The following is an 8,933-nucleotide window of genomic DNA, read 5'->3' as shown; positions in this document are numbered from 1 at the left end:
GCTACATTCAACACTCCTTTGGTAGAAAGAACCTGGGTGGTTTGATAAACTGTCGTCAAGAGTAAGGTCGTCTCCAATGAGTTTACCAGACCTCAAGTGCATGAGAGTGTATTTCAACAGGTGAGATCACTCCTCCAACTATGTCAACTGGTTTTCTGCCAAGCTGTCTTTCCTGGTCATGAAATAATAGATATCTGTGAAACCGTTGGAATTGGTTCACGTCCTGAAGTAGCAGGGAGCAGTTCACGTCGTGAAGTCACCAGGCAATGATTCACGTCGTGAACTATTTCTCACGCCGGCAAGTAATGTTTCATGTTTTGATTTTTTAGCTCATAATTACTTCAATTTGAGTTAGATAGACCCAAATAGTATAATTAGAGTACCTCTCTTACCACTGCTCTAACAACCCTTAATTCATGAACTAGCAGTCTGTGAGAGCTTAACTCGTGAACTGCTAACACGCAAAGTGTTAAGGTGTGAAGTGTTAAGGTGTGAAGTGTTAAGGCATGAAGTAGCAGCAGGCAATGGTTCACGCCGTGAAACAGGAAATGGTTCACGTTGTGAAATGCCTCACTCTTATTTCATGTGATAAGATTCTTTGGTTTTGTTGTGTCAAATGTGTCAGGATAAGGCACCCTATTTTTAGCAAGGTAATCTTGAAAATCTTGGCGCTAATTGCAGAAGGCGTTTCACGTCGTGAAGAAATAGCAGGAAATGGTTCACACCGTGAACCGTTTTTTGCACTTTCATGTGTTTAGCTACCGTGTCAATAGAATGATGTTTTGGAGTGTGATTTCCCTATCCAAATGATCCAGAATGGTTGTGCTAAGGATTAGGAATACAATGCAAAAACCACTTGTGGACACTCTTGTGTCATAGCAACCAGCCCAATCTGAGTCTGAAAAAGCATGTAAATCTGGCGGCAACGATCCCCCCTTGGGATAAAACAACCCAAGATATATGGTGCCACTCAAGTAGTGAAAGATGTATTTAACTGCCTTCCAATGCTGAGACCCTGGGCTAGGCATAAACCTGCTCACCTGTGAGACTGCAAACTGAATGTCCGGCCTCGTAATGCATACATAAATGAGGCAACCAACATCTGTCTGATAGAGTGTGACATCAAAGTGATCTCCAGCATCATGAAGACTCAACTTCAAACCTGTCTCCATTGGAGTAGCAATAGGCTTGCAGTCTTCAAGGCCAAATCTCTGCAACAATGTCTCAATATACTTTGTTTGACACAAAGCAATACCTCCATCACACTGCTTAAACTGTATCCCCAAATAATGATACAAATGCCCCAAATCTGACATCTCAAAAGAGGCATTCAAATCAGCCTTAAAATCAGCAATATGACTCTCATTTGGTCCTGTGAGCAGCATGTCATCGACATAGAGAGCAATGATTAGATGTACATCATCCACACGTTTAGCATACAAAGTGCTTTCCGTTGGACTATTCTGAAAACCATGTGCAGTCAAATATGCATGTATCTTTTCATACCAAGCTCGTGGAGCTTGCTTTAAACCATATAAAGCCTTTTTCAACCTGCACACTTTGTTTTCCTGCCCTCTTTGAACAAAACCACGAGGCTGCAATACATACACCTCCTCATGCAAATCTCCATTCAAGAACGCAGTCTTTATGTCCAACTGATGTACATTCCAACCATTATGAGCTGCCAATGCACAAATGCTATGAATGGTAGTCATACGACAAGTGGGAGCAAAGGTCTCATCAAAATCGATGCCCTTTTCTTGAGCATAACCCTTTGCAACAAGTCTAGCTTTATAGCGATCAACATTGCCATCTGGCTTTCGTTTTAACTTAAAAACCCACTTACATCCAATGGGTTTTTTACCAATAGGCAAATCACACAAAGACCATGTATCATTCTTCATTATAGCATCATATTCACTTTGCATTGCAGCCAATCAATTTTCTGATTTTTGTGCCTCATCAAATGAAAGAGGTTCTTCCTCTTCACACATACTAGACATAGCCAAAGCATAACAATCTGATGCATAAGAGGCATGCTAAAAACCTGAACGAGTTTGACTAGACATAGGTGCATCAATTTTACTATCACGCAAGGTTTGCACCAGCCATTTAGGCATACCTCTAGCCTGCTCATTTTCAGCCCTATCTTCATAAATTACATCCTGTAAATGTGCATTAGAAATAGGTTGATCTATGATGTTGTTTGAAATTTGCATATGCTGAATATTTGCCTCATTAGGACTTACATTTGAATTCCCACCTGTAAAGAGAGGCAACATTGTATCAAATACATCCCGTGAGCTCACACCTGTCTCTTTGGTACATGATAACAAAGGCTGCACATCATCTTCCACAAAAACAACATCTCGACTAATCAAGATACGCTTTCACTGTGGATGATACAATCTGTAACCCTTGCTCTCAGCACTGTAACCAACAAAAATGCATTTGACACCCTTATCATCCAATTTTCTGCGTTGTTGCACAGGCACTAAAGCATAGGCCAAGCAACCAAAGACACGCAAGTGACCAATAGAAGGCTTCCTGCCATGCCAAGCTTCGTATGGAGTAATAGACTGCAAGGCCTTAGTGGGACACCTGTTGAGTACATATGCAGCACACATGACGGCCTCAAGCCAAAATGCATGTGGCAAAGCTTGGCTCTCGCGACCCTACATCGTGCCATCTCCAAAACTCTTTAGACATGTACTCCCCCCCTCGATCAGAACGGAGGGTGCCCACATTACAATTGGATACATTTTCAACCATAAGCAAAAATTGTTTGAAGCACAAAAACACTTCGGACTTTGCCTTCAGTGGATATACCCATGCATGCCTTGAGTAATCATCAATGAAAGTCACAAAGTACAAGTGTTTACCAAATGACGGAGTTTGCATTGGCCCACATACATCACTATGTACAAGTTGCAATTTGCGAGTGGCCTGCACAGAACCATCCTTTGGAAACGCAGAACGCTGCATTTTACCCAAAATACAGCCTTCACAAACATGTTTCAATGGTGCCTCAAGAGGGGGCAATGAGGCAACCATATCAAATTTCTGCAAACGCAGCAAACTAGCAAAGTTTAGATGACCAAAACGAGCATGCCATAGTTTTTCATCTGAAACTGCCTTTTCATCAGAAACTGCATTTGCTGAATCTTCCACACACTTGTCATAAGAATTGAGCCTATACAGCCCACGAAACAAGGTGCCAGATACAATAATCGTATCACCAGAAGTCAAATCATGAACAGTACATCTGTCATCCACAAATTTGACTACAAGTCCAAGTCTAGCAAGTGCAGAGACAGACAATAGATTCTTCTTTATCCCTGGCACATACAAAGCATATGAAAGTGTGAAAGCGCTGCCATTTGTAACAGTAAGCATAATTTTACCAATGCCCTTCACTGGGTAAGAAGCATTATTGGCACATGTGACAGTATTCCCATTAGGGACAGCCTCAAGAGAAGTGAACATATCACGATGCGAGGTAATGTGCTTTGTAGCACCACTGTCAAAATACCATACATGAGAGTCAACAGAAACTGCCAAACATGCATCATGTACAGATGGGTCATACTGGCAATACACGCTAAATGCCCATTCTGTATCCTGCACAACATTTGTAGAATCTGCATTTGTAGAAGCATCTGCTATTGTGGCTGCATTTGACTCTTTCTTCTTTGCCTCTTTAGCCTTTAGCTTAGGGCAATTCTTAATGACATGATCATTTGCCTTACAATAGTTACACCTGATCTTTTTCTTGCCTTTATCAAGAGCCTTCTCAGACATATTGTTGCTACCTGTGGAAGGAGAAGAAGTTGCAGACCTACTAATAGGAGAAGAACCACTGGAAGGGGCTGCCTTACCACTTCTTCTCTGCTAGGCAGCAATAAATGCCTGATCAACTGCACGCTGCCTAGCCCTGTTTTGCCTGGACTGCGCTTCTTGCAAGAGCTTGTTGACTAAAGTATCATACTTGAGAGCATCAGGTCTGTCCTCAGTAACAAGTCTCCACGTGGAAGCAAAAGTTTGATATGACTCAGGTAAAGCATCAAGAACAATCTGCACAAGAGAATGATCTGGAATAATCTCATCTGCAGAAATCAACTGTTCCCCTTGAGATCTTTAATCTCAGCAAGAAAAACATTCATGTCATCATCTTGCTGCATAATCTTCGATTCTCAAACCAGCTAGAATATCCCAAGCTTGTTTTGCTATTTTAGCTAAACGAATATGTGGGGTGATGTTACGTTTGACAGAAAGTGCAATCAAGGCATGAGCCTGCGCATCTTTACCATCCCAACAACAAGCTTGTTCAGCAGTGGGTAAAACAGCAGCAACAGTAGAGCTGCTAGAACCTGCAACATCCTCAACAGATCCTGCATCCACAGAACCTGGACGTACATCCATACCCTGCACAATGTTCTACACTCCTTTTGCAACCAAAATATGCTGCATCATGTATGCCCAAAGTGGGTAGTTGCTGTCTCCATCCAGTTTGTCATCAGCATGCGAAATACATCATTGCTGTTATCAGCCCATGGCCACTGACTGAAACTGATGCAAAAGCTACCTGTAATGAAGCAAAGACTGAACAGAAAATAACTCGTGCTATGTAGCACGGTCCATAATAGAATACGTATGCCTATTTTGCAGAAAACTGCACTGTCAAAATTTCTGCACAAAATGATGAAAACACCTGTGCAGAACTTGAAATGTAAAAACGGAGCCCGAAACGACCTCAGATGCAATTTCTGAGAATGCAAAGTCCTACGGGCATATTTGGGAACTCTAAGCACTCGTGAAAGCTCACCTCAATCGGAGAACGTGAGTTGGAGGGTGCCGACGACGTAGCCCTGGGAGCCGATGCCTGCTCTGATACCAATTGTTGGAATTAGGGTTGCAAGAAAGCACACAAAGCTTGGAGAGAAGAAGAAGCAAGAATGCACACAACACAAAGTGTATTAGATTGTGTCAATGTACAAAAGATAAGTTAGCCCTAGAATGATGGGCGTATATACAAGCCGGGGGAAAAAACCTTCTAAAGAGGGAAAAAGTGCCCCGGCGGTCCTAAGTGTGTTCACACACATCACTGCCTATATATATGGCAACAATTTTGGAAAGTCACTAAGTTTTGAGATATTGATTTCCAATATGAGTTGATGTAATCTGATGATCAATGATAGTATCTAGAAGCAAAACTTCTTCCTCACCCTCAATAAGAGGTGGTTTCTCATACACAAGATGAGTGGGAAGTGATCCCTTGAAAGGTTTTAACAAACTCATATATGAAATGAGTTATGAATCTACCAATGACAAGGCAATTCAAGTTTATATGCAACATCATTAAGTTTGTAAATCACCTTATAAGGTCCATAAAATCTTGGGGCAAGCTTAATAGCTGGAATTTTTTCAACACTCTTGAATCGATGCGTTTTAATTCTCAAAAGTACATAATCTCCAATTTCAAAAAATATTGCTTACATTTAGGGTTTGCTTTCTTAACATATTGTTCTTAGGCCATGAGCAATAGAATGTTTTACATCATTCAAAATGCTACTAAATCCGATAGTGAATTGATCAATAGCTTTGATTTAATGAGAAAGTCTAGTTGTCGAAGTCGGCAAAGATTTTCCATACACAATTTTAAAAGGTGCTCGACCAATAGCTCAATGAGGAGTATTATTGTAAGCAAACTGGAGAAGATGAATGTACTTATCTTATATATTAGATTGTTGGGCAACATAGGCTCTAAGTAGATCCAAGATAGTACTATTAGTAGCCTCAGTTTGTCCATTTGTTTTCGAATGGAAAGCTATGGAAAAATCTACCTTAATGTCCAAGCTAGTGATAAACTTAATCATGGCTTGCTGTGAGAAGTCAAAGTTTTCTTACAAGGTAAGAAATATGCTTGCTTACTTAAATGGTCAACTACAGTCCAAATAATCTCATTATGACTCAATGTAGTAGGTAAACTTGTAATGAAGTCCATAGATATTTATTCCAAAGGATCATTAAGGATTGGTAGAGGAGTAAGAAGTCCTTGGGTCTTACCTTTGTAGCTTTTAATTTTCTAACAAATAAAGCATTTAGCCACAAATTTTGCTACATCTTGTTTAAGATAAGGCCAAAAGAATTCTCTAGAGACTAATTGTAGAGTAGCTGAAACACCTCAATGACCTATATATGGTGCTTGATGCATTTCCTCCAATATGAATTGTCTGAAAGATTGTGTAATACATAATCTCTTTTGAAAGAAAATATAACCATCATGGCATGAATAATCACCAATAGGGTTCCAATTATTGTCTCTAAGCTTAGTCCAAACTTCAACAAAATTTGGGTCCTTATCATAGGATTCTCTCATAGGACTCAATGGTTCACTTTGAATAACAAAATGTTGTGAACACTAGGATGTCTACTTAAAGCATCTGCCATAACATTTTCTTTGCCTAGTTAATATTGAATCATGGGTTGAAAACTTTAGATAAATGAAGCCCATTTGATATGTCGATCAGAGATGGGTCAATAAATGATGAATGCTTTGCTAGTCTGTCGATTAAGAATTCAGATCCCATTAAATAATGTTTCCAAAGTCTTAAAGCATGAACAACATCAGCTAATTCTTTGTAATACGTATTATAATTTCTTTGTATTGATTTGAGCTTATGACTTTCATAATAAATGGGATGCCCATCTTTCATAAGAATAGCACCAAAGCCTTGTCCACTTGCATCAGTAAAACTACAACAAAGAATGGTCATTGAAAATTTGGTAGTGTAAGAACTGGTGCATGGGTCAATGCTTTCTTAAGTTCAGAGAAGGAATGATCCTATCCACTAGTCCAATTAAAATATATTGCTTTCTTAAGTATTTTGGTTAAAAGACGTGCAATGTATGAAAAATTACTATAACAAACTTCATATACTAACTACATAATCCAAGGAAAGATCAGAGTTCGTGTGAATATCACGTGGTCTAAGCCAATTAGCAATGTTTTTGATCTTTTTGGGGTCTAATTAAATACCATCAATAGAAATAATGTGTCCTAGATATTCAATTTTGTCTTGAAAGAATTGCTCTTTTTAGAATTAACATATGTTGTTTGTGTTCTTGACGATTCGTATGAATTTGGAAAAATCACTTTTCAAGAAGCCTTTGGTTTTTGCCCCTTGGATAATAGAGTGCAACTCTTCAAAAACCTTTGAATAAACTTTCAAGCTTTCAATTCTTGCCTCCATCTCCCTAGATCCTTAGATCCTCCACTGACACAGATCTAATTTCTAGGAAAATAGAGTTAAAAGAAACTTTCAAGAATTTGATTAAATCAAATCAAATACCACATGTTCAACATATTCAATATTTGAGTGAAAACATAAATAATTCTTAGCTCACAAAGCATGACTCCAAGATTGGGTGCAATCATCCCCCCTCATCTGTGTGGCCTCTCCCCACACATGAGTATTTATGCATTATTTTATTCCAAATTAGGCCATAGCCTCCAAAAATCCAAAAAGGTGTTTTTCTTGCACGACACTCTCTTATGCGCTAAAAATAGAGCGCCCATAAATTGAGGCTAGGGTTTAAAACATATCACACTTTACAAAATATTGAAGTTCAAGTCCATGCCTGATAAATTAAGGTTTTTCAAATAAATCAAAATGTGCACAAGCTAACATATGTATATGCAAGGCTTGTTTACAAAAATGGTGTGCCAAAAGTAATAAATATATGCGAATTCTCCTCAATCTTTGGAATCCTCTTCACCTATAAAATAACCAACAATAAATTGGTAAACAAATATTCCATAAGTATATAAACCATAACCACACACATGTTTGCTAGACATAAGTAACCCAGGAATCACCCTTCCATACAAACCAATTGAAACAAACATTGGAGGCCCCAAACATACGTCAATATCCACCAAACGTATTAATATTTATAATGGTATCACCCATGATATTAACATGATTTGGCTTGATGCAAAGATAATCCAAGCATCCTTGAATTATCTAAGAGGGTAGAATAATAATTTTAAGAGGGCTTAAAATATATTCCCATAAACAAAAGTATGCAAATTGTAAACGTAAACATGTCATCTTCAACGAAGGTGACTATGTACTTCTTTACATTGAGAAAATAAGACTTAAGTCTGTTGTTGAGACCAAACCTGTGTGATAAAGTTAGCTCCTAGATTTTATGGACCTTTCAAAATTATTGTAAAGATAAATGACAATGCATTTAAGTTAAAGTTACCCTCCAATTATCATATCCACAATTCTTTTTAAATTAGTCTTTTTAGACCTTTTAGAGGACCTCTATCTCCTCATCTTATATTAGAAGAACCTCCTGAGTTAGTAGATGAAGAAGAACATCTTGTGCTTAAGTTTATCATTTACCCATGAGACCATCACTATACACATAGGTAGCACTTATGTTAATTATCTTGTGACTTTTAAGCATCATCCTATTGAAGATGCTAAATGGATGCTAGAAAAGTTTTTGTGTTCTTACCAAAATCTTATCTGCTTATATCATCCATGCAATTGAGGTCAATTGTAACCCAAGCAAGAGGAAATGTCATGCATAATCTCTATGGTCAAGTGGAGATGCCTATATAATCATTATTTACACATGGTGTATGTGTCGAGGATATTTTATGTGTGAGATGTACCTTTTATTTATCTCGTTTTCTAGGATTAATATGTTTAATCAATTGTATTATGCATTGGTATGATATAGTTAGGATAAATGTGTTTAATTGGCTTTGTGCGGCACTGACTTTTTTTTTGGATGTAGGTAATAATTGATTGGCGGACTATTTTGTTAGTCGTGAGTGGAACATTTGTTGGACCATAATGAGATATTTTGGATGTAGGTAATAATTGATTGGCGGACTATTTTGTTAGTCGTGGGTG

This window comes from Cibotium barometz, chromosome 24, assembly GCF_041138505.1.
Source record: "Cibotium barometz isolate CiBa-2024 chromosome 24, ASM4113850v1, whole genome shotgun sequence".
Classification (NCBI taxonomy): Eukaryota; Viridiplantae; Streptophyta; class Polypodiopsida; order Cyatheales; family Cibotiaceae; genus Cibotium; species Cibotium barometz.
The sequence above is the reverse complement of the archived record's forward strand: the minus strand, read 5'-3'. Positions refer to the sequence as shown.